Source organism: Marmota flaviventris, chromosome 8 (genome assembly GCF_047511675.1).
Source record: "Marmota flaviventris isolate mMarFla1 chromosome 8, mMarFla1.hap1, whole genome shotgun sequence".
NCBI lineage: Eukaryota > Metazoa > Chordata > Mammalia > Rodentia > Sciuridae > Marmota > Marmota flaviventris.
The window spans coordinates 125,467,373-125,494,235 of record NC_092505.1 but is presented as its reverse complement, the minus strand read 5'-3'; the positions used below and the strand labels follow the sequence as shown (position 1 = coordinate 125,494,235).

The following is a 26,863-nucleotide window of genomic DNA, read 5'->3' as shown; positions in this document are numbered from 1 at the left end:
GCTAGACTCTGTTTAGGTACTAGCAGTTCAGCGGGAAGAAGACAGTTTAACATTTTCCATTCTTTTTTTTTTTTAATTTTTTATTGTTGGCTGTTCAAAATATTACATAGTTCTTGATATATCATATTTCACAATTTGATCTAACTGAGCACTTTTTTCCTGAACATTTTCAAAATCTGTATTGGTGATAGGAAGTGATCTGGTCACAAGGACAGAGCTCTCACTCTTTTCTTGCCTCAGACTATCTTGTGCCTTAGAACTTAAACACTGGTAAATTGCTATTCAGGTTGTTTTGGACCACAGCTTTATCTTCCTTTTTGTTTAATGTTCCTGCATATCTTGGCTATAAAATCAGGCAATATCTCCTTTCCCAACACTACTTTTTTTTTCCCTTTCTGCCATTCACCTCTTAGCAGTAGATTCTCCAAGTAGCAAAGTTATTGCCTTGATACTACTGGTCTCCTGGCCATTGAATGTGGGAAGGAGAATGATAACCACTTCAGTCCCTCTCCTTCTTCAGGTTTCATCCATTTACTTTCTGTTCTGTACCTGAGAAATACCCTGTACTTGGTAGGGAAATGTCAGAGATGAGCTGAGATCACAGAGCTTTTTTTCTTTTTCTGGACCAAAACTTAATTTGGCCTTTTAAATGTTATGTGTATGTATGAATGCATACACACACACATTTTAAGTTTTGAGCACTTACATAGCATGTTAAATTGTTTACTGTAACTTCCCTTAAAATCACTGCTGTAGTCACACATGCACACATACACACATATACATAGTGATCACACATACACTGCTGTATGTGTGACCACTATGCATATGTAGTATAAAACTTTATGTGCAAAAAAAACTTAATACTATTTCACATGTATAACTATATATGAACTCAACCACAAGCCACATCTTTACTAAAGTGTATTTAATTTTTTTAGAGAGGAGAGAGAGAATTTTAAAAAATATTTATTTTTCAGTTTTCAGTGGACACAACATCTTTATTTTATTTTTTTTATATGGTGCTGAGGATTGAACCCAGTGCCCCGCGCATGCCAGGCGAGTGCGTTACCACTTGAGCCACATCCCCAGCCCTATTTAATTGTTTTTTGACTATATAAATTTACTTATTTTGTATTTCTCTTTAAGACACCAAAGTATCAGCATCTTTGCTGGACTTTTAAAGAACTTGATGAAGGAAAGAAGAAATGTTTGGTGATCTTATTTTTCCATTTTTTAAAACTTTGGTTTCTTGGGGCTGGGGCTGGGGCTCAGTGGTAGAGCGCTTGCCTCACACAGGTGAGGCACTGGGTTCGATCCTCAGCACCACATAAAAATAAATAAATAAATAAATATATTGTGTCTATCTACAACTAAAAATAAATTTTTAAAAAAAGGAACTCTGGTTTCTGTGTAATTCTGGCTGAGCCTCTGTTGTAAGCAGGGGTGAAGATGTCCAAGATGAATGAATCTATTGAGGATGATGATGGACAACAGCCAGATTCTCATGATACTTTGTTAATTCTTGGATTCCTTTAATTTAGAGTTAGGAGATGCACAATGGATTTGGGCTGCAGAATTGTGACAACCAAACCTCTGCAGCAAAATTAATTAGATTCAAAACGGGAAGTCTCCATATAGGAGGGTGATGTTCTTCAAAGTAGGCCAGCATTTATTGGGTCTAGTATTGAGCTAAGACCTGGAGATACTAAGAAATGAGACAGATATAATCCCTGTTCTTGGAATGGTAACAGTCTATCAGGGGTTACCATTATATACACAATACCTAGAGATAGAGTATGTCAAGGACAGTAACAGAGCTCAAAAAAAAAAAAGTGTTTCAGAGCTCAGAGGAGGAACAGATCATTTAGTGAGAACCTTCTCCAAGTAGGTCACCAGGAAGGTTATAAACATGAGTGGGAGTTTGCTGGAAATTGCTTTGTTGGGTACTAAGTAGTTGATAGTCTCAAATTGCAAATGAATTGCCTTGTAACTTCCTTTTCTTTTTTTAAATATTTTTTAGTTGTTGATAGACCTTTATTTAATTAATTTCTTTATATGTAGTACTGAGAATCAAACACAGTGCCTCACACATGCTAGGCAAGTGCTCTACCACTGAGCCACTATCCCAGCCCCATAACTTCCTTTTCTGATGGTAAGAATCTGGCTCCCATTATGCTCAATATATTTTTTGTTCATCTTCCCTTTATGTAACTCTCTCCTGACCTACCAGCCACTTCCTTGGTCCCAATTCCTTCTCAGATTCACTCTGACTGCTCCCATCAGCCTTCTCATAGCCTTAAACTAAACAACTAGAAAGTTGTGGAGCAGGTATTCAAATCTTGAAGCAGTTAATTACTCAGTAGAGGGTCCTTTATTGGGTCTTCAAGCCCAAAGGGCATCTATTTATGAAATTGCTTCTGTGAAGATTCTCATGGATAAGAGGCCTTGGGCTGATGAGATGAAGGTTTAACCAAGCAGTGATGTGTCTTTCCTTAGAAGCCTAGTGGATCAAGGGTAGAGGCAGCCAAACACTGCCAAGAACCACATTGAGAGGATTCTCAAAATTGGTAAGGTTCAAGAACCAGACAATTAGCATTCATGTGCGACAAATGTTCTACTATGGTTTATTATATCAAGGGCACATTCCATTAAGATATAAACATATCACTGTACTCTGTTTCTAAAGAGGGAAATGTTGCTTTTGTTATCATCTTCTTAAATTGAAATTCTAGAAGTTGGGTGATGGTAGTGCTGACTTCATTTCCTGGTCCCGAAGATTAGAAATCTGTGCATGTTTTTGAGAACAGCATGAAGTCCATCTGTTCAGGTCATATTTTTCCACATTAACATGAAGATTTATGGGGTGGTAACTTATGTAAGAAAAGCCAATGATAATTATATTATATTCTTTGCTGCCATTTGGAATCTACATTATATTTTGGTTAGTCATGAAAATATAGTAACATATATACACACATTGAAGTCTTTCAAACACAACAATAAAGGCAACCTCTTTAGTTTGTGAAGTCTTTCACCTCTGTTTTGGTTTGGGTTCCATTCATTCAAATTTTCTCTTGTAACGTGGTCTGTTTATCCACAGTTTTCTTTCCCACAGAAGGCACAGAAATAAGAGCTACAGTTGGCTTCCTGGGTGACTATTCTATTCTGACTAGAATCCAGTGTAGTGATTTATTTTTTTCCTTTGGTGAAAATAGTTTTTTTTTTTCCTGACTTTAAATATGCTTATATGTAGAGAAAGTAAATACATGCTTTATATAGAAAAAAATAAAAAGAAGAAAATACTGAATAATGCATATACTTCCAGAAGTATACGTATACACACACAAATTGTTTTATATAAATAAAACCATACCATGACCACTCTTTTATACCTTTTGTTTTATTCATCAATATTCCATCAAAAGTTTCTTATGTAAATATATACTTACTCATGTATTATCTTTTTGGATATCTATATAAAATTACATTGATGGTTTTATTTAACTGCTCCCCCATTGATAGATAATTAGGTTATTTCCAATTTTTCATGTGTAAAGGAAACCATAATAGCCTTTCATGTACCCTTCCTGTACTTTACAATGACCTCCTTAGAAGCTGTTCCTGGAAGTGGCATGACTGGGTCAGAGAGTTCACAATTTAAAATTTTGATACATGTTGCTAGCAAAGTTAACCTTTGATGACATTACGCTTGTCCTTTATATACAATGTCCTTAAAAATGAAAGAACGTGGTAAAGTCTCTTTCAACTTTGCAGTAGCATTTACACACACACACACACACACACACAAACAAAAACTTATTAGTCCTATTAGACCACGTACTACATCTGTGTGTATATGTGTATTGTCCTATAGACATTACAGGAGTGGAGTAATTTTAATAAATCTAGGTATATTAGTTAACCAACCAAATATTATCATTTCATTCAAAATTTGACTTGTGGTTTGTTCTGAAAGAAGAGGGAATCTGATAACCATTTCTTAATGGCCTATCCTAAATAATTTTTTAAAAATATTTTTTAGTTGTCAATGGACCTTTATTTTTTACTTATTTATATGCAGTGCTGAGAATCGAATTTAGTGCCTCACACATGCTAGGCAAGCACTCTACCACTGAGCTAAAATCCCAGTCCCTCCTAAGTGATTTTTAATGAAATATGGCATATGGCAAGAGGTGACTGAGTTGTAATTTTAGTGATGTGTGTGAAGAATCAGTTATCACCAAACCAAACTAAATTTGTAAAATTTTGAACTAATTAATTGGGCATTTCCATAAATCTTGACCCCCAAGGAGGATTTCAGGCTTGACTTTCATATAGATAAACAGCAGCAAGAACAGGGTAAATGTGAGCAGGTGGAATATGTAGTGTTTGAGGGATTTTAGAACAGATTCTGTTGATCCTGGGGTGTTCCTTTTTTGTTCAGGGGTTGTGGAGGGTTGGAAATCTTTGAACTCAGCTGGGCTGTTTGATGCTCTCTCATAAGAGGTAAATGATAAACAACCAAGAAGTACAACTTTAACAAGCATATTGAAACAGCCCAGCAATTTCTTTTACATTTAATTAGTATCTAACCAAATTGGTTACATACATTCAAAAAAGATCATGAAAATAGAAAAAGGCATATTTTTTCCTGCCTCTCCCCTTTCTAGTGATGGCTTCTTCTCACCCTGAACAGATTCACCCAGCATAGCTGAATTTGAAGGTGCTGATTGACTGCAAACTGATTCTGCTTTTAAAAAACAACTTTATTTTAAAGATAGTAGGAAAGTGATATATTGTAAGTATGTGTTCATTGAGAATGGCATATTTTATGCAAATTGGTAAATCTACTACTTAAGAGATTAGAAAACCTCTTTTCTGGAAGGGGAAATGTCAATTATAAATGGTTAAAAACTTGCATTCCAGCAAGTTCTTAGCTGCCAGCTGACACATTCAGCAGTGTGCCAGGATGGATTTTAAAGCATCACAACATAAATTGCTCTGTTCCAAATCAGGCATCATCACCTTTACACAAGCCAAATCAACTGAGTTGTTTGAAAACTGCCACATAAGTCCTTTTTAACCTTTTCCTTTCCTGGTAATACAAGGTTTATGGTCTACTGAAGTCACTAACCACTGAGAACTGAGGATCCAGGCTTTGTATCTCAATGAGCAGGTTCAATTGCTTTCAGGATGATGGGAAATTGAATATGTAGCTTAGCTCTAACCAGATTGATAATTCATTTCTACCTCTCCTTTTCAATAGCTTCTGTTCTTCTTTTCTTTTTTTGAATCTTTTTCCTTATAGAGCTAGCTGTTGACTCTTTGCAGCTCCTGCACAGTTGATAGACAGCTCCTGGCTGTCCCTTCCCTAACTTACTGCTCTAGAACTGCCACCTGAGTCTCTAGCTCAAACTTGGGCTAGCCCTCCTATTTGGTGCATCTCGTCTCACTTCTTCTCCTTGCTCAATCCCATTGGGCCTCTCTCCTTACTTCATCTCATCTCCAAGTCCCTTAGGTATGATATTTTTTCCCCTCCTACAACCCAGCTAAACCCATTCTCCTATAGCTCAGCTCAGCCCAACTCTTCTTAGCCCCTTAGACCACATACTACTTACTCCTCCCAGTGTCCTCCACTCTGGAGTCCAGTATCACCTTTCCTAGTTCAACTAATATGCAGCCTTTGTCCCCAACTCAGCTGGTGACACCCTCAGCATAAAGCTAGCTCAGCTCCCTCAAAACATCCTTGACCCACACCCTCTGGGGGAAGCTTCTGTTTTTCAGTCCAGAATGAGTGTTCTCTCTCACCCAGATGACCCTTGTTTAAGCTGATTTTAGCTGAATGTGAAAAACTTCTTCAGCCTTGTGTGCCCTGAATTTTTTCTAACCTAGATCAAGTGAGCTGTCATCTAGTTCTGGTATTGTTGTACATCTGTTAAGCCCTGCAGGGAGCTATCCTCATAGAGGATGTCACCACAGACCTGTCACCAGCAAGGTACAGTGTTGATAGATTTGGATTAATTCATTCATGTTCCTCCCCCACTTCTTCTAAGCAAGAAAATGTATTTGCAATATGATTATCAAGGTCAGGAGGTCTGTCAGTGACTATGGAAACAAAAGTTAGCAATTGCTTCAGTAATACAGAGCTGCATCCTATCTAAAAACTGGACTATCAGGGTCAGAAAGCCAAAGCCAGATTGCAAAATGCAACAAGCTTATCATTTCTGACCCAGTAATTTTTTCTCAAGAACAGGAAGCTCATAGATAAAGTAAAAGACTTCATATTCCACTAATTTTTATTTTTCAGTGCTAGGAATCAAATCTAGGACTTCATGCATGCTAAGCAAGTGTTCATCCACTGAGCTACATCCAAAGCCCTTTCCCACTACTTTTTCAAAAAGACAGAGTCTTGCTATGCTGCCCAGGCTGGTCTCCAACTGGGACTACAGGCATAGGCTACCACTCCTGGTCTAATATCCTGCCCAATTTTTGAACCAAATATCAGTTTTCTATTGTCAATAATGTTTATATAAAGGTCAGAATTTGCTGGGCAAGGTGACTTTAATTCCACCTACTCAGGAGGCTGAGGCAGGAGGACTGAAATTTCAAGATTAGCCTCAGCAATTTAGCAAGACCCTGTCCTCAAGTAAGAAATAAAAGGGCAGGGGCTGTTGTTAAGCAGTTAAGTACCCCAGGTTCAATCCCTGATTGTGTGGGAAAACTCCTAGTTTATAGCCAATTTAAAATCCAATCTAAAATTATATCTTTTTCACTCTGAAAAATCTAAAATGTGTAATATAATCACTTCTGGCTATTATAAATAAAGTACTAAGTAATTAAGCAGATACTTCTGAGGTTTTTTTGAGGGGTACCAGGAATTGAACTCAGGGGCACTCAGCCACTGAGCCACATTGCAAGACCTATCTTGTATTTTGTTTAGAGACAAGGTGTCACTGAGTTGCTTAACACCTTGCTTTTGCTGAGGCTGGCTTTGAACTTGGCAATTCTCCTGCCTCAGCTTCCTGAGCTGCTGGGATTACAGGTATGCACCACTGCACCAGGCCAAGCAATCACTTTTAATATGGGACTTAATAAAATGTCATAATATTTCTGGTAAATAATCAGAAGACTTATCTTGAAGTATTTTGAAATAGACACTTTCCATATTTCATAAAACTACTTCAAATATGCTTACATTTATTGCTCTTAAGTGAATTCCAAGAATGCCTAACTCTAGCCACAAAAACATTTTGAAAATAGAAAAAAAGTAGTACAAGCGAATAACTTATCTTTAATATTCCAGATATACCCAACCTTTCATCCAACCTTACTCAAGTAATTTGATCCAATTCCATTGCTATTTCCTTATTTCTTCCTTGCTGAGTGGTTTGGGATCTGCTTCACATGACAAGGAGGTGTGAGTAATGGGGTTCAAAGCCTGTTTTCAGATTGAAAGTTTTTAAATTATTGTTATCCTTTATGAGGTGTCCCTCAAAAACTCCTGAGTTAATCCAGGATTGGTTAAAGGTGAAATCATTGGATTATGAGAATTACAACCTAATCAGCCCAGCCTAGTTTGAATGGACTATCTGGGTGGTAACTGTAGGCAGGTGGGCTGTACTTGGAGGAGATGGTTCACTGAGGGCGTGCCCTGGAAGTGTTCATCTTTCATTTTTTTAATTTTGGGACCAGTATAGAGTCTAGGGCAGGCCTCTGCAGACTGAAGAGTGGTTCCTTAGGGATCTGAAACAGTGTCCCCAGCACAGAATTGCAGTGAAGTGGCAAAGCTAACACTGTCAGGACAATAACAGAGGTGAGGATGGAAATAGGAGAATGAGTAGAGAGCCTCTGATAGCTGATAGCAGGATGGAACAAAGTTCAAGAAGCAGAGGTGGATTGCTGCAGTTCATGACTGAGTATTTTTGCTCAATCAATGATTATTAAATGTGCTTTGTGTGCCGCAAATACAAATACAAATGAAATTTCTGTTGGCTTCTTTAACACACAGGCTACAAAGGGGGCTGTGGTTTGGCCTATTCCCTTTAGATAGGCCTAAAGATATACTTACAGATCCTATACCTGAATCTGTTGAAGAGTGGACATGACTGATTAAAGGAGCCATCTTGGGCCTTGTACAACCCAGAAGTCTGGAGATATGCTTATAAATCCTGCTTAGCCTGGTTGTGGGAAGAAGTGGAATCAACTGTGATAGTTCTTGACTTCCTTGTGGTTCTCAGTCTTCTCAGAAGGAGCATGTGAAAAAGCAGAGGTCTGAGTAAATTTTAGTACTTGCTCCCTGTTCCTTCCCTCTTCCCCCTAGGCTAGATGGACCTACATGAAGATTTGAGTAGAAGTGATTGGGAGGTGGATAGGATGTGCAAGAGAGTTATAAGAAAATAAATTTTTCTTGACAACTGCATTTCCAGAGAATTATATAAATGATCACATAAGTTTTAAAAGGTTCCCTACTAAAAGATTGCTTGGAGGGCTGGGGCTATGGCTCAGTGGTAGAGCATTCAACTAGCATGCATCCGGCATTGGGTTCGATCCTCATCATCCCCTAAAAATAAAATAAAGATAATGTGTCCATCTACAACTAAAATATAAACATATATATATATATATATATATATATATATATATGAATCTTTTTTGTAGATGGACACAACACAATGTCTTTATTTTTATGTGGTGCTGAGAATCAAACCCGGGTCCCGCCAGTCCTAGGCAAGTGCTCTACTGCTGAGCCATAATTCCAGCCCCATACTTTGAAATTTATGAGAGAATATTGATTCATATATAATGCCTATCTAATGAATCAAACTGACCATAATACCACTGATCTTTTTTTTTTCCAGGTACCACATACTCAACTACTGAGCCACATCCCTAGCTTTGTGTGTGTGTGTATATATATATATATATATATATATATATATATATATATATATACATACACATACATACACAAAGCTAGGGATGTGGCTCAGTATATATATATATATATATATATATATATATATATATATATATATACACAAAGCTAGGGATCCTTTATATATATAACGATTGCTTGGAGGAATTATTCAGACTCTCAAATGGTGACCCTAAATCCTAATTTGTCACAGTTGATGTGTATTGTTTCAGTATACTGAGCTAAAAATGCCATCCATTCATCTTTAAGGAAATCCTATGTTACCAAAGTATGGTTACCAACCAAACCTGGCTGATTCTTTAAAAAAATCCATTCTAGTTTTCTTTTTATTTTTTGAATTTTACTATACTTTATTTTTTTAATGGATACAATACTTTTATTTTATTTATTTATCTTTATGTGATGCTTAGGATTGAACTCAGGGTGTCACATGTGCTAGACAAGCACTCTACCACTGAGCTACAACCCCAACCATCGTTCTAGAGTTCTTGATATAATATAGACTATTTTTTCCAAAACAATAACTACATCAGAACAAAATATAGGAAAATTGTTTACTATGAATTACTGTTATACACTATCCTATCAAGAAAATACTTAATAACTAACTCTAAAGCCATTAAGGATCACTGGAGTTGAGTGCTGTGGTGCATACCTGTAATCCCAGTGGCTCAGTAGGCTGAGGCAGGAGGTTCGAAAGTTCAAAGGCAGCCTCAGCAGCAATGGCGAGGTACTAAGCAACTCAGTGAGATCCTGTCTCTAGATAAAATACAAGAAAGGGCTAGGGATGTGGCTCAGTGGTTGAGTGTATGGTACCTGAAAAAAAACAAGATCAGTGGTATTATGGTCAGTCTGATTCATTAGACAGGCATTATATATGAATCAATATTCTTTCATAAATTTCAAAGTATGGGGCTGGAATTGTGGCTCAGCAGTAGAGCACTTGCCTAGGACTGGCGGGACCCGGGTTCGATTCTCAGCACCACATAAAAATAAAGACATTATGTTGTGTCCATCTACAAAAAAGATTCATTCATTCTCTCTCTCTCTCTCTCAAAGTATGAATGCTTTATTAACATTTGTATTAAAATAGTATTGTTAAGAAGTAGGAGAGGTTTATTGATTGATGAGTTTCATTTTTAAATGTTACATGGTATGCCAGTGTATCTGATGAAGTTTAGTTGTGGTAACAAAAATCCTTTAGCCTTTTGGATCAGAGATAGAATATAAGGAACCAAAAGTTACTAAAATCACAGGAAAATCTGGATTAGGACATTTCCAGTTTGACCTCCATGCATACTTTCTAGAATGCATGATTTTATTCTTTAAAATTTTTTTTTTAGTTGTAGATGGACACAATGCCTTTATTTATTTTTATGTGGTGCTGAGAATTGAACCCAGTGCCTCATGTGTGCTAGGCAAGCACTCTACCACTGAGCCACAACCCCAGGCCCACATTATTTTATTCTTTATTTCTAATCTAAATTATTGGTAGCATTTTATAAACTGTATGCAAGCTTCTTGTTATAGAAAGAGAACTGAGAGAAAAATCAGCATTTCTTCAATGCTAGTGACAAAGTCTGCACAGTATTTAACTAATGGAAAGGAATAATGTTAGTATTTATTGAGCACCTACTCTGTGCTAGGCATTAATCAGTGCTCTTGACCATCATATCATTAAATCTTTATTGACCATATTTTAACATAGTAATTTCAGCCTATCCTACAGATTAAGAAATTGAAGTTTTGGGGCTGGGGATGTGGCTCAAGCCGTTGCATGCTCGCCTGGCATGCGTGCGGCCCGGGTTCGATCCTCGGCACCACATACAAACAAAGATGTTGTATCCACTGAAAACTAAAAAATAAATATTAAAATTCTCTCTCTCTTTAAAAAAAAAAGAAATTGAAGTTTAGAAAAATTATGTAACTCAGTTTTAAAGTGCTGTCTGGTATGTGTGAGGCTCTGGGTTCAATCCCCAGAACCACATACAAAAAAAAAAAAAAATAGAAAACAAATATTATGTCATGTATGCACAAACAGAAATGATAGAGGCAAAATTCAAATTTGGTAACATCCAACCAAAGTTCTTTCTTCAATAACTACATCCAGCAAGCCAGTTCCTTCAGGTATTGAAACATATTTTACAATTCACTTTTTTCCTAGATGATACTTGAGGATGTAATTTTTAAAAACAAATGTTTTAGGCATAGGGGTGTAGCTCAGTGGGAGAACACTTGGCTAACATACATAAGGCCCTGGATTGAATTCCCAGGACTGCAAACTATAAAAACAAAAACCTCAGAAGTTTCACAAGGTCACAGGGGACTAGCAAGCCAGCAAATCATTTATTTCCCTGCAGGCTAAAATCATCTTGTCGATGTCACTTGACCCACATCTTTGTGATCCTATTTATAGATACTTCAGAAAATAAGAAAATTCAGGACTGGGGTTGTAGTCCAGTGGTAAAGTGCTTTCCTAGTATGTGCAAGGCACTGGATTCAATCCCCAGCACCAATAAAATAAAATAAATAAAAAATAAAATAAGGAAAATCATGGGTTTACCTGCAGGCAGTTGTTTTGTCTACACCTGTACTACGCTGCGGCTCTTCTGTCTGGTTTTCAGACATTGACAGAATGATGATATATAATTACCACAAACATGGTGAATTGAAACAGCATAAATTATCCTGTAGCTCTGTAGGTCAGAAGTCCAACATGGGTATCACTGGGCCAAAACCCACGTGTCAGCCAGCTCTAGGGAAGAATCCATTTTCTCCCCTTTTCCAGTTACTAGCTGCTGCCCTCAGTCCTTGGCTCACGGCTCCCTTCTACCTTCAGCGCTGGCAGCGGCAGGCTGAGTCTTCAGGTTGTATCCCTCTACCCTGGCTTCTGTTGTGCTCTGACTTTTCTATCTTTCACCTTTAAGGACCCTTATGATTATACTGGGTCAAACCAGATCATCCAGGATAGTCTCCCTGTTTTAAGGTCAACTAGTTTAGCAGCCTTCATTTCATCTGCTACCTCAATTCCCTTTGCCACACAAGGCAACATAGTCACAAGTTCTGGGAATGTAAAGGTAGACATGTTGGTTGGGTGTGGGCGTTATTCTGCCCACCAGGGATGGCTACTTTTCGGTATGGTATAGAAGAGCCCAGGCTTTAAAATAAGGCTGATCTGAACATTGGCTCTGCCATCAATTGGATGTCACCCACTGCCAAGTCACTAAACCTATTTCCTTGCCTTTAAAACAGGTGATTTCAGAGCTGGGAGTGTAGCTCAGTGGTAGAGCGCTTGCCTAGCACAGGAGGCACTGTGTTTGATCCTCAGCACCACGTAAAAATAAATAAAGATATTGTGTCCATCCACAACTAAAAAAAAAAAAAAAATAGGTGATTACAGGGCTAGGGATGTAGCTCAGTGATAGAGTCCTTGCCTTGCATTTGCATGACCCTGGGTTCAATCTCCAGAACTGGCTGGGGGTGAGGGGTGGGGAGCAGATTATAACTGTATACTCCATAGAGTTGTTTTGACCTTTAATTCTTTTTATTTTTTAAATATTTTTTTAGTTGTTGATGGACCTTTATTTTATTTATTTATGAACCCACTGCTTCACACATGCTAGGCAATTACTTTACCACTGAATCACAATCTTGACCCCTCTTTTGACCATTAAATGAGAAAATAAAGTTCTTAGCACATGTGTGGCCCAGAAAAGGTGCTAAATAACCTTAGCTATTATAATTAGACCCATAGTCAGTACTACCAATCCACATCCCAGGTGACTGGGAGCATCTGTGCTTGATATTTCTTGTGGTTTAATTTTTCCTTTAATTGAATGGTTGCCTTAAATCCTTCCCAAACCAAACAGTGTATTGATCCTAAATAAACACATAAAATATGAATGAAGATACTTTAGTTCACTTTTAGTTACAGCTATTTTTTCCCATTGTTCTCTGTCTAGAGAACAAAGAGGCAAACATGAATATTCTAGATTTCTTCTATTTTAAAATGGAAATCTTCTCCTGATCATAAAAAAATATTCAAATTCAAAGGAAAAACTAAGAAATCATTATCCATTCACTTTCACATATGTGGCTTTTCCTATAGTTGTGGTCTACCCTTGAATAAAGGAGTGGCCATAGTTGGTCATCCCATTTGCCTTTCAGCTTTCAAAAGGATGAAGTTAATGAGTGGTCTGTTGGGTTCAGAGCTCATTGTTACATCCATATTAGCCAGCCCTTGAAAGGGATAGCATAGAGCTGGGGATATAGTTCAGTGGTAAGGACTTACCTAGCATATGCAAGGTCCTGGGTTTAATCCTGGCACAATACACACACACACAAACAATATTATAAAATATTTAATGACATAGAAAAATGTGTATAAATAAGAAGTTATGAAATAGTATACCTTGTTCCATATCAATTTTGAAAAACAAATCCCTGAAAGAGTCAGTAGTTTTCTCCAAGAGGTAGGGATTATGAGTGATTTTTATATTCTTTGCTTTCTCATATTTATGATTTTTTATAATAATTATATATTGCTTTTGTAGTAGGAATAAGCAAAATGTCTTTTTCTTATTTAGAAATATGATGGTGGTAAACTACTCCTGAATCAGATGCTTGTTCTAAGCAAACCCAGATGTTGAACCTCTGGGAAGTCCTGATGCAGAGCCACTGTGGATTTCTGGTGTTGGGATTCACTTGACTGGGCCAAACTGTGAGGTGTACACTGGGAAGCAGGGAACTAGCAACTGAAATTCAGCCTGGAGATGCTGAAGGATGTGGATCACCAGTGTGCTTCATAATTGATTGCAGATGCTTCAATTTTATGTATTTATTTTTAATGCTGTATTTTATTTATTCTATTAATGATGAATATTTAAAAACATTTACAATATTCATTAAAATTTACTTGGGAAGAACAACTTCCAATTTTTTACATTTCAATATTGAGCAATAATAAGAGAAAATAGATAACTGTGATCAAAATTATTCTGTCAAAACATCATGCTTGATATTAGCATCTTTACATGCAATTCAGTTTTTGGTGTGAAGTTCTTTGGCTGCAAGAAAGAACATTTAGTTTACTTTACTAATGGGACTCTCTCTTTTTTTTTAATTGTTTTTTTTTCAGTTGTAGATGGACTCAATACCTTTATTTTATTTGTTTATTTATATGTGATACTGAGGATAGAATCCAGGGGCTAATGCATGTGAGGCAAGTGCTCTTCCACTGAGCCACAACCCCAGTCCCTAGGACTCTCTCTTAATGCTGGGAAGGCCTCTGCTTGGTATTTCTTCTGCTGTTGATTTTTAGCATAGTTATCTGTGATTGCATGAATGGAGTTGAGTGGAGAAGTACTCATCATGTTAATTCCAAATAAGAATACATAACCCATTCCTATAATAATAAGGAGGTGAACAGGTAACTCGACTGCCCAATATTTTGATGCCGGTAGGTTAAGCCTAATGAGTTTAGCCAACATTCAGGAATAAAAACCCAGTGATGGGGGTGGATCTCCTAAAAATCAAAGGGAGATCAGTAGAGGAAAGGGACCAAGGGGTGGGAGGTTAGAGGGAGGAGGGAAATTCTGAGAAGTTATATTAGTCAAATTATATTGTTACATTGTGTACATGTATGAATATATAATGACAAATCTCATCAATGTGTACAACTGTAATCCACCAATTTAAAATGTGGGGAAAAAAAGAAGCAGGAAAAATAAAATTGATGGTTTATAGATTGTCGGCTATAAGGTGGGTAGGCACCATCCATCAGTTGAAAAACTAAGTAAAACAAAAGACTGGGCTGGGATGTAGCTCAGTTGTAGAGTGCTTTTTTAACATGTTCAAAGACCTGGGTTTAATCCCCGGTAGGAAACAACAACAAAACCAACCAAACAACCAACCAAAACAGGACAAAAATAAATAAATAAACAAACAAATAAATAAATAACCTCCCCAGCAAGAGGGAATTCTGCAACAGTTTTTGAAATGGAACTGCAACACTGGTTCTTCTCTAGCTCTCTATCCTGATACCTAATATGGAAAATTTGGACTTTCCACTTTCCAAATTTTTAAAAAAATTTTTATTTGTTGATGGACACAATATCCCTATTTTTATGTTGTGCTGGGACCAAACCCAGGGCCCCATGCATGCAAGGCAAGCACTCTACCACTGAGCCACCACCCCAGCCCACTTTCCAAAATTTTATGAGCCCATTCCTCAAAATATATCAATTCTTTCTCCTTGCCTATTTCTTTTTCTTATTTTTTTATTTGTTCTTTTTAGTTATATATGACAGTAGAGTGTATTTTGACATATATACATGGAATATAATTTTCCATTATTGTGGATGTACATGATTTGGAGTTTCACTAGTTGTGAATTCATATATGAACATAGGAAAGTTATATCTGATTCATTCTACTGTCTTTTCTCTTTCCACCTCCCCTCCCTTCCCTTCATTCCCCTTTGTCTAATCCAGTGAACTTCTAATCTACCCACCCCACTATCGTGTGTAAGCATCCATATATCAGAACATCTCGTCTTTGTTTTTTGTCTTGGTTTATTTCACTTCTCCAGTTCCATCCATTTACCAGCAAATGCCATAATTTTATTTTTCTTTATGGCTGAATAATATTCCATTGTGTATATATACCACATTTTGTTTATTCAATCATCTGTTGAAGGGCAGCTAGATTGGTTCCATAGCTTAGCTACTGTGAATTGAATTGTTATGAACATTGATGTCACTGCATCAATGTAGTAATCATGTGGTATGCTGATTTTAAGTCCTTGTTGGTATATACCGAAGAGTAGGGTAACTGAGTCGAATGGTGGTTCCATTCCAAGTGTTCTGAGGAATCTGCTTTGCTTTCCAGAGTGGTTGCACCAATTTGCAGTCCTACCAGCAATGTATGAGTGTGCCTTTTCCCCCCACATCCTTGCCAACATTTGTTGTTACTTGTATTCTTGATAATTGCCATTCTGACTATAGTGAGATGAAATCTCAGTGTAGCTTTAATTTGTATTTCTCTAATTGCTAGAGATGTTGAACATTTTTTCATGTATTTCTTGACCAATCAGACTTCTTCTGTGAAGTGTCTGTTCATTTCATTTACCCATCTATTGACTGGGTTATTGGTGTTTTTTGAATTCCTTATATAATCTGGAGATTAATGCTCTATCTAAGATGTATGTGGCAAAGATTTTCTCCTATTATGTAGACTCTCTTTTCGTGTTCTTGATTGTTTCCTTTGCTATGAAGAAGCTTTTTAGTTTGATTTCATCCCATTTATTGATTCTTGATTTTACTTCTTGTGCTTTAGGAGTCTTGTTGAGGAATTTAGATCCTGAGCTGACATGATAGAGATTTGGGTTTACTTTTTCTTCCAGTAGGCACAGGATTTCTGGTCTAATGCCTAGGTCCTTAGTCCACTTTGAGTTTTGTGTAGGTTGAGAGATAGGGGTTTAATTTCATTTTGCTACATATGGATTTTCAGTTTTCCCAGCACCATTTGATGAAGAGACTATCTTTTCTCCAATGTATGTTTTTGGCGCCTTTGTCTAGTATGAGATAACTGTATTTATGTGGGTTTATCCTTGTGTCTCCTATTCTGTGCCATTGGTCTTCATGTCTATTTTGGTGCCAATACCATGCTGTTTTTGTTATATAGCTCTGTAGTATAACTTAAGGTCCGGTATTGTGATGCCTTCTGCTTCACTTTTCCAACTGAGGATTGCTTTGGCTATTCTGGGCCTCTTATTTTTCCAAATTAATTTCTTGACTGCCTTTTCTATTTCCATGAAGAACGCCATTGGAACCTTAATAGGAATTGCATTAAATCTGTATAGCACTTTTGGTAGTATAGCCATTTTGACAGTATTGATTCTGCCTATCAAGAACATGGGAGATCTTTCCATCTTTTAAGGTCTTCTTCAATTTCTTTATTTAGTGTTCTGTAGTTTTTATTCTAGAGTTCTTTTACCTCTTTTGTTAGATTGATTCCCAAAGGTTTTTTTTTTTTTTGAGGCCATTGTGAATGGGGTAATTTTCCTAATTTCTCTTTCAGTGAATTCATCACTGGATACATAGGAATGCATTTGCTTTATGGGTGTTGATTTTATATCCTGCTACTTTGCTGAATTCATTTATGAGTTCTATAAGTTTTCTGGTGGAGTTTTTGGATCTTCTAAATATAGAATCATGACATCAGCAAACAGTAATAGTTTGAGTTCTTCTTTTCCTACTTGTATCCACTTAATTTCTTTCTTCTAATTCCTCTGTAGAGTTTCCAGGATGATGTTGAATAGAAGTGGTGAAAGAGGACATCGTTGTCCTGTTACAGTTTTTAGAGGGAATGCTTTCATTTTTTCTGCATTTAGAATGATGTTAGCCGTGGGTTTAGCATATATAGCTTTTACAATGTTGAGGTATGTTTATACTATTCCTAGTTTTTCATTGAACTTGAATGGATACTGTATTTTGTCAAATGCCTTTTCTGCATCTATTGAGATAATCATGTGATTCTTGTTTTTAAGTCTATTGATGTGATGAATTATGATGAATTATTGATTTCCATATGTTGAAACCAATTTGCATCCCTGGGATGAACTCCACTTGATCCTGGTGCATTATCTTTTTAATATGTTTTTGTATGCAATTTGTCAGGACTTTATTAAGAATTTTTGCATCTATGTTCATCAGGGATTTGGTCTGAAGTTTTATTTCCTTGATGTGTCTTTGGTTTTGGTATCAGGGTGATACTAGCTTCATAGAAAGAGTTTGGAAGGGTTCCCTCCTTTTTTATTGCATGGAATAATTTGAGGAGGATTGGTGTTAGTTCTTCTTTGAAAGTCTGGTAGAACTTGGCTGAGAATATGTCTGGTCCCGGGCTTTTCTTTATTGGTGGGAGAGAGAGAGAGAGAGAGAGAATTTTTTAATATTTATTTTTCAGTTCTCGGTGGACACAACATCTTTGTTTGCATGTGATGCTGAGGATCGAACCCAAGCCGCACGCATGCCAGGTGAGCGCGCTACCGCTTGAGCCACATCCCCAGCCCCCTCATGATACAATTTAGATAGGTCATATGTCTCTAGAAATTTTTTTGATGTCTTCATTTTATGGGAGTATAAATTTTCAAAATAGTTTGTTCAGTAGTGTCCATTGTGATATTTCCCTTTTCATCATGAATTTTAGAAATTTGAGTTTTCTATTTCTGTTTAATAGCTTGGGTAAGGGTTTATTGATTTTATTTATTTTTTCAAAGAACCAATTCTTTGTTTCTTCAGTTTTTGGATTTTTTGTTTAAATTTCAGCTCTGATTTTAATTATTTCCTGTCTTCTACTGCTTTTGTTGTTGCTTTGTTCTTTTTCTAAGGATTTAGATGTCATGTTAGGTTATTTAATTGTTGACTTTCTTTTTTTTTTTGATACCGGAGATTGAACTCAGGGGCACTCAACCATGAGCCATATCCCTAGCTTAGCTGAGGCTGGCTTTGAACTTCCGATCCTCGTGTCTCAGCCCCCTGAGCTGCTGGGATTATAGGCATGCGCCTCCGCACCTGGATTAACTGTTCACTTCTATTCTTTTAATGAATGAGCTCAATGCAATGAACTTTCCTCAGCACTGCCTTTTAGTGTCCCAGATATTTTGGCATGTTGTGTTGCTATTCTTATTCACCTCTAAGTATTTTTTTAATCTCATTCCTGATTTATTCTGCTATCCATTGGTCATTCAATAGCATATTATTTAGTCTCCAGGTGTTGGGGTAGCTTGTATCTTTTATTTTATTGTTGATTTCTAATTTCATTCCATTATGATCTGATAGAATGCAAAGTATTATCTCTATTTATTGTATTTACTAAGAGCTGCTTTGTGGCCTAAGATATGGTCTATTTTATAGAAGGATCCATGTACTACTGAGAAGAAAGGGTATTCAGTCATTGATGGATGAAATGTTTTATATATGTCTGTGAAGTATAAATTATTAATGGTATTTTTTAAAGTTCTATAGCTTCTCTATTTAGTTTTTGTTTGGAGAATCTATCCAGTGGTGAGAGAGGGGTGTTAAAGTCACCCAGTATTATTATGTTGTGGTCTATTTGATTCTTGAAATTAAGAAGGGTTTGTTTTAATATATGTAGATGCTTCATTGTTTGGGGTATAAATATTTACAATTGTTATGTCTTCCTGATGTATAATTCACTTAAGCAGTATGAAATGCCCTCTTTGTCCCTTCTGATTAACTTTGGCTTAAAGTCCACTTTATCTGATATGAATACAGAAACCTCTGCTTGTTTAGGAGATTCATATGAATGATATGTTTTCCCCATCCTTTTACCTTCAGTCTGTTGATGTCTTTGCCTATGAAGTGAGCCTCTTAGAGATAGCGTATTGTTGGGTTCTGCTTTTTAATCCAATCTGCCAGTCTATATCTTTGATTGATGAGATTAAGTAATTTACATTCAATGTTATTATTGGAAAATTATTTTTATTTTACCATAAACACAATAAATTTTCAAAAAGTGTTCACAATTTCAAATGGTGGACAGGGAAAGAACAGAAGTGCTATAGGATGTGATGATTATCAGGGAGAGGAGTAAAGATAGAAGTAAAAAATTAAAGGAAGAGTGAATGTAAGAATCATAGAGATTGGGCTGTTAGCAGAAGACAAGAGAGAAAGAAGGGAAACAGAGAAGTGAGAGAATATATATATATATATATATATATATATATATATATATATATACATATATATACATATATATGTGTGTATATATATAGACACACACATTTAAAAAATTAAAAATAAAAGAATAAAAAAACTGAAATATAATAATTGAATTTCCTAGTCCTCAAAAAACTGATCAATGAAAAATAACTTACATCAAAAATTCAGTTTGGTCAGGCATGGATTGTGAGTTCAAAGCCAGCCTCAGCAAAAGCAAGGAGGTAAGCAATTCAGTGAGACCATATCTCTAAATAAAATGCAAAGTAGGGCTGGGGAAGTGGCTCAGTGGTATAGTGCCACTGAGTTCAATCCCTGGTACCCTCCCCTGAAATGCATTCTACTCTCATGTATAACTAATTAGAACAAATGAAAAAAATAATTAAAAATTCTAGAAATGAGAAACAGTACCAAATATGAATGTATGAATGTCCATGAACCATTAAGATCACAATTGAACATAGAAAAGGAAAAAAAAAAAAAGATCTTGATGAAAAGTTACGGAGTTGTTTCTGTTGGAGTTCAAAATATTCTCAGCTTCCCTTCTCAGCAGTTTTAGGTGGGTCGTCTGGAGTGTGATGCTTGTTCACTTCAGGGTTAGGTTGCTGGAGTGACAGAGGTAATCCCATAGGCAGAATTCCTAGAGTCAGGGTTTAGGCTTTGGTAGGCTCCATGTTCTTCACTGTGCCATTTGGTCTGGAGATTTTAAATCAGCACACCTCTAGGGCCCAGCTATTGCCAGTCGACGGTGGAGGACTGTACCCCAAAGATCTCCCCTGGCTTCCATGTGGTGGAGGAGCCAATTCTTAGTCACTACATCATCTGTGGACCCATGTTTCCTGGTCTCTGATTTAGTCTCCAAAATCAATATCTCTCACCCCTACTCTTTTGAAATCCCAGCCAGGTGAGTCTTTCTCAGCCAGTCCTGTAAGCAGATGGTTTGGAGGGGGAGAGCCAGGTGCATTTCCTTGACCTGTTATCCCCTGTGTAAGTCTCTATCCACATTTGATTTTCTCCTTAGGCACATTCCATGTTGTGCAGTGTGGGTTTCCCAGGCCTGTATTTTGAACCAAACTCAGATTTGCCAGAAATCAGCTTCAGCTGCAAAATGGTTTCTTCCTCTGTCCTCCACATGCAGTCAAGATATATTTGGCTTCTTTCTGGCACAAGGAAAAGTTTAGTTGGGCAGTTTCTTTCAGTTTAGTGGGGAGTGTCTTTGATTGCTAAACTCTCCATACCCAGACACACCTCAGGGCTTATCCCTCCGCTTTGCTCACAGATAGACCACTCTGGCTGGTGCCTCCAACTGTGGCAGCAGCTGTGGCTCTGGGAATTTATTTCTTATTTTATTATATCTAGTCTCCTGAGTCCCCTGCTTTGAATATTAAATATTAAATTCCAGTAAAGAATGCCCCCTCTCCCCTTTTTTGTTCACCCACCTTGCTGAGAAGCTGCCTATCTGCTTTCTAGGTTTCATGCCATGGAGCAGTCAGGAAAGTGACCTTCTCTATTCCACTATCTTGAAAACCCTCCTCAACTCTTTCTCTACCTCCCTACTTCCCTCTTTCCCCCCTCCATATATACCCCCCACACTTATTCGTTCCCATCTACTTCCGGCATTACAAGAGGATTGTCCTAAGGATTCAAACCAAGATAGTGGGAAAAATTATTGGTTTTAGGCTTTCCATACTGAATTATGCCCATTGTTCAAGTGGATGCCAAACAATTTACCCTTTTAATCCATTAGTTTCTAGCATTTCAGGTTGATACATTTGTACCTAGGCATGCTGCTCCTTTGGTTCTATTTCATGTTATCTCTACATGGCTGAGTTGATCTGTATAGCCCAAATGGACCCCTATGCCTTGGAAGGTCCTCCCTGTGTAAACCCCTATTAGAGGAACCCTGTGAGAAAGGTGGCACATTGGTCCGAGTACTTTAAGCAGGTGCTCATAAAGTTATGGTCACTCAACTACACAGTAGTCTTGCATGGGAGGGAGAGGTATCAAAATACTCATTTAAAAGACAAACTGTGGGCTGGAAATACACCTTATTGGTAGAGCACTTGCCTAGCATGTGTGAGCCCTGGGTTCAATCCCTAGCACTGCAAAAAAAAAAAAAAAGAGAGACAGACAAATTATGAAGAGTTGAGTCAAAAGATCCTACAAGTTATCATCCCAAACTCTCTTAAAATAGATATAATTATTATTTATACTCTTGTTGGGAGCAGAGTCAGAACTAAAAGCCAACATTTCTCACTCTCAAGTAGTTTACCTTTCTGGCTCCTTCTTTTTACCTGACTGCTTGTAACATGTGCTGAAGGTTCTAATTCAGGTGCCTTTTCTACCTAGAAAACAGTTCTTTTCTATGCTCCAACAGCTTCCTGTACTTCCCTGGCTTTCTTTATTTACTTCCTAAAATACTAAATTTAAATTTACATCTCATCTCCCCTATTCTATAAGATCTATGAGGACAGAGACTATCTCTTTTATTTATTTTCATATTTCTAGCACCTACCATGGTGCTGAGCATATGTACCTCAATTGGTTTTATTAATTGAGTTGAAAGACTCAAAGATGTGCAAAATATAAGAGCCAATCAGGATTCCAGGTTCTCTTCAAGAACTTAGTCATGAAATTCTGGAATTAGATGAATATTTGAGAGACTGATGAAGATTCATATCTATCTCTTTAGTTTAGATGACTTTTGCATCAATGGGATACAATATAATATTAGCATCATTGAGAAATGCTGGAATCTGTTGTAGACTAATTTACTGAGAGAAATGAACAAAAATTATGCAATACAAATGACAGTTTAATATGTGCTACTAGACTAACAAAGAAACTAAGGAATGCCTAAGAGGATGTTGAATATGACTTTCCTCTTGCCTCAGAAATCACATCTAGAATCCCACAACAGAAGGACAAAATATTCCACTTTCCAAAGCCAATCAGTTTGGGCCAGATGATACTTCCTAAGAGATCTTCCAATTTTAACTATCACTGGAGAATATCCACCTTCCTTCCCATTCTTTAATATATTGGGGAGAGGGCTGGCAATATAGCTCAATTGGTAGAGCACTAGTCTAGCATGTGTGAGGCCCTGAGGCCCTAGGTTCAAATCCCAGTAAAGAAAAACATAAAACAAAACTCTGTGAGGGAAGTGAATGTTTCAGTTATCTATTGCAGGTACTTTATTATCTGTCATGATTTCTGCTGATCAGGGATTTGGAAAGGGTGTGGGTGAGTGATTCTGACTCTGAGCGTCTCATATACTTGTATTCAGGTAGGTGGCTGGAATAGCAGGGGGCTGTAGCAAGTGGGGCTGACCGGGCATTTCTTTCTTTGCCTCAAAACCTCTTCATGTGGTTTCTCTACATGGGTGAGTTTGAGCTTCCTCACAGCAGTCAGACTGCTTATCTGGCAGCTCAGGGTTACATGCAGGAGTATTCCAGCCAGGAAGGCACAGTTCTGGGACCAAGACTCAGTGTGCCACTTTTACCATACTGTGTTGCCTGAAATAGTCATGAAAGCCTGTCTACTTTCAATGAGAGGGGACATAGACCCTCCCCTCCTCTCTATCTAAATATGTCAAACATTAAAAAAAAAAAAAAACCAAACATGGGCTGGGATTGTGGCTCAGTGATAGAGCACTTGCCTAGCATGTGTGAGATACTGGGTGTGATTCTCAGCACCACATATAAATAAATAAACAAACAAGTAAATACAAAGGTCCATTGACAACTAAAAATATCTGTCTGTCTATCTATCTATCTATCTATTTTTTTAAACCCAAACATATAATATGGGAGATACTAGATACGAGATTACTGATTATCTTCAGAAGGTACATCTGGTCACAGGGATCATATTAACAGTCATGGGGCTTTGTTCTAAGAAGAATATGCTTTTTCCGTGTAGGGAAAGGTCACCAGATCATTATTTGTAACTGTTGGGTGTGCCTTCCCATTCCCCGCTTGGAAATCTGCCTAGACAGCACATTTTAATTGTCCTTTGCTTTCCTGAGCACAGAGAATGTAGGAGAGGAGTCCTGTGATAAGTGATCCTTATCAACTCTGTTTAGAGTGGCAAGGAGAGGTGAGTTTCCTGGGGCCAAGAAAGTACTGTTAGTTTCTTCCCAGGAGAGCTTCTGAGCAGGCAAGGAGGCCAAACAACAAAAATCTGTGGACTATAAGCCTCAGGATACGGTTTTCCCATAAGGGGGATGTGTGCATTGAGGAGAGCCTAGAGAATTTACATGAGATAAACTGCATTTGCATACTTGCAACCTAGAGGATATCTCAATAAAGACATGAGCTGAGGGAGAATTCCAATAAGTATCTAGGTCAGGGCTCAATCTGAGGTGCAGAACCAGCAGGAGATTCAATATAATGAATTGGCATATGCTCTTGTGGGCCTGGATAAGTAAGTCTGAAGTCTGTGGCAGGCAGGTGGGCAGGGAGGGGAGATTAAGAGCTAGTTGATGCTGGGCATGCTGGAGGCCCTGGGTTCAATTCTCCATAAGGCAGGAAGCAAGTTGAAAACCCATAAGCATGGCTGAAGTCTGTTGTCCACAAGCAGTAAGAAAAGATATATCATGAGCAGGTTAGAACTCAAATATTTTGAAATCTCTGAATTTAAGAAAGGACTAGCTCCCTTTTAAAGGACTGACCTAATTAAGTCAGGCCTATTCTCACTTTAGTCTATTTTTCATAAAGTTAACTGATAGGGGACTTGTATCACATCTGCAAAATCCCTTCACAGTATTATTTAGATTAGTGTCGTTTTGTTTTTTTGTAAGCGCTAGGCAAGGGCTTTACTTCTGAGCAACTTCAGCCCTAGATTTGTGTCTGCTTAAGTAACTGGGGACTGTAGTTCAGTCTAGCCACGTTTACAGATCAAAAATTCATTATATGACAGCAGCCAACTTATGAGACATGTGTCTCTTTCCTTTTCCTTCCTCCCTGTGCCAGTACACTAAGGGAGATAGAGCCTAGAAGAATGAGACAGAAGCTTTTGAGAGAAATCTGTCTCCTTTCTGTGGCCTTCAAAGGGAGGAACTAGGAGGAATGAAATAGCAACCACAGCTCCTCCTTCTTCATGTTCCTGGACCTATAGATCTGACTTGCAGTTGGAAAGGGAAAGCTTTGAATGGATATAAAATAAAACTTCAACAATGAACAGTGAATGGAAAGTTATGGAATCTGACTAAGATAGGATGAAGATCATTTTTGTCCATCAAGGAAGGGAAATGTGACGTAGCATATTTGGTTATAGTAACTGGAAACAAAATTACACTGAGTTGAATCAACTAGATAACAAAATTATTAGATTATGAAAATTAGATGGGATGAACAACTGCAGATGTTTAAACATGAAGAAGGAGGAGGAGGGGGCTGGGGTTGGAGCTCAGTGGTAGAGCACTCACCTAGCACGTGTGAGGCCCTGGGTTTGATCCTCAGCACCACAAATAAATAAATAAATAAAATAAAGGCATTGTGTTCAACTATACCTAAAAAATTAAAAAAAAAAAAGCAGGAGGAGGAAGAAAAGGAAGAGGAGGAAGAGGAGGAAACAAATGGCTGGAGAAGTCAGGAAAAGCTTGTTTCTAAAGACAGAATTTGTATTGGACCTTAAAAGATGAGCAGTGTTTAAAAAGTTTGAGCAAAAGGGAGTCAGTGAGAATAAAGGCTTAGGAAATGATATGTGCACATATGGAATGAGGTCAGGGATTGCTGGATTAATTGCTGGACTAATTGCTCAGAGCAAAGTGTGTTAAGGAACTAATTATTGATAGGTGCTATATTAGGCAGAGTATTGAGATAGAGGCAGAGGAGTTGAAATTTGATAAGGTAGAGAGTAGGTCTATAATGAACTCTAGGTTCTTGAATGGGAAAGCCTTGAGGAAAGTTTTTGTTTCGTTTGAATCTTTTAAAAACAGAGTAATGTGACAGTGGAAAAATATAGATGGGTTTTAGAGAAAGATTGGGATTCAAAGAGAGTAGTTAGGATGTCTTTTAGTTATTTTTTCATTACTGTGACCAAAATACTTAATGAGAACAACTTAGAGAAGGAAAGGTTTATTTTGGGCTCATGGTTTTTGAGATTCAACCTACGATTGGCCACTCCATTGCTCTGGGCCAAAGATGAGGCAAGAACATTATGGTGGAAGTGTGTGATAGAGGAGAGCTGCCCAATTCATGACAGCCAGGAAACAGAAGGAGCAACTTGACCCAGGATAAGAAATAATCCCGAAAGATACACTCCCAGTGATCTACTTCCTTCAGCCTCATCCCACCTGCCTATAGTTACTACCCAGTAGTCCATTTAAATTATTAATTCATCAAATGGATTAATCCACTATGAGGCTAAAGCTCTCATAATCTAATCATTTCATCTCTGAACATTGTTACATTGGATATCATATTTCTGACACATGAGCTTTTGAGGGAACACTTCATATCCAACCCATAATATTTTGCCCCAGACCCCTAAAATCTCATGTTTATCTCACAGTACAAAATGCATTCAGTCCATCTCCAAGAGTCCTCATAGTGTTACCAGTTCCAGCATTGCCTCCAAATTCTAAGTCCAAAGTCTCCTTCAAGACTCAAAGCAGGGGCTGGGGATGTGGCTCAAGCGGTAACGCGCTCGCCTGGCATGCATGCGGCCCGGGTTCGGTCCTCAGCCCCACATACAAACAAAGATGTTGTGTCTGCCGAAAACTAAAAAAAAAAAATTAAAATAAATATTGAAAAATTCTCTCTCTCTCTCTCTCTCTCTCTCTCTCTCTCTCTCTCTCCTCTCTCACTCTCTCTTTTTTTTTAAAAAAAAAAGACTCAAAGCAAACTCTTGGCTGTGAGACCCTAAAAAAATCAAAAGCCAGTTACATGCATCCAATATATAGTGGCAAAGAATAAGAATTCCCATTCCAAAAGGAAGGAATAAGTGCTTAAAAAGAAGGGATGGAACCAGCGCAAGACCAAAACTCAGCCAAGTAAACATTAGGTTCTGTAATTCCCTGTTTGGCATCCTGTGTACATGGTGATGAGATGTGAACTCCAAAGGGCTTGGGCTGTCCCACCTTTATGGCCTTGTTGGTAAGGCCCAGATGCAGCCAAGATGGCCTTCCTCCTAGGCTGGCTGTCTCTGCAGCCAACAGCTTTTCTTTGCAGATGTTCCACAT

At 37.6% G+C, this 26,863-nt stretch overlaps 1 pseudogene; it reads right to left on the bottom strand.

The window, feature by feature from the left end:
* Window positions 1-13,978: 13,978 nt before the first annotated feature.
* On the bottom strand, window positions 13,979-26,863 carry LOC114091415 (phosphatidylinositol N-acetylglucosaminyltransferase subunit P pseudogene; annotated as a pseudogene).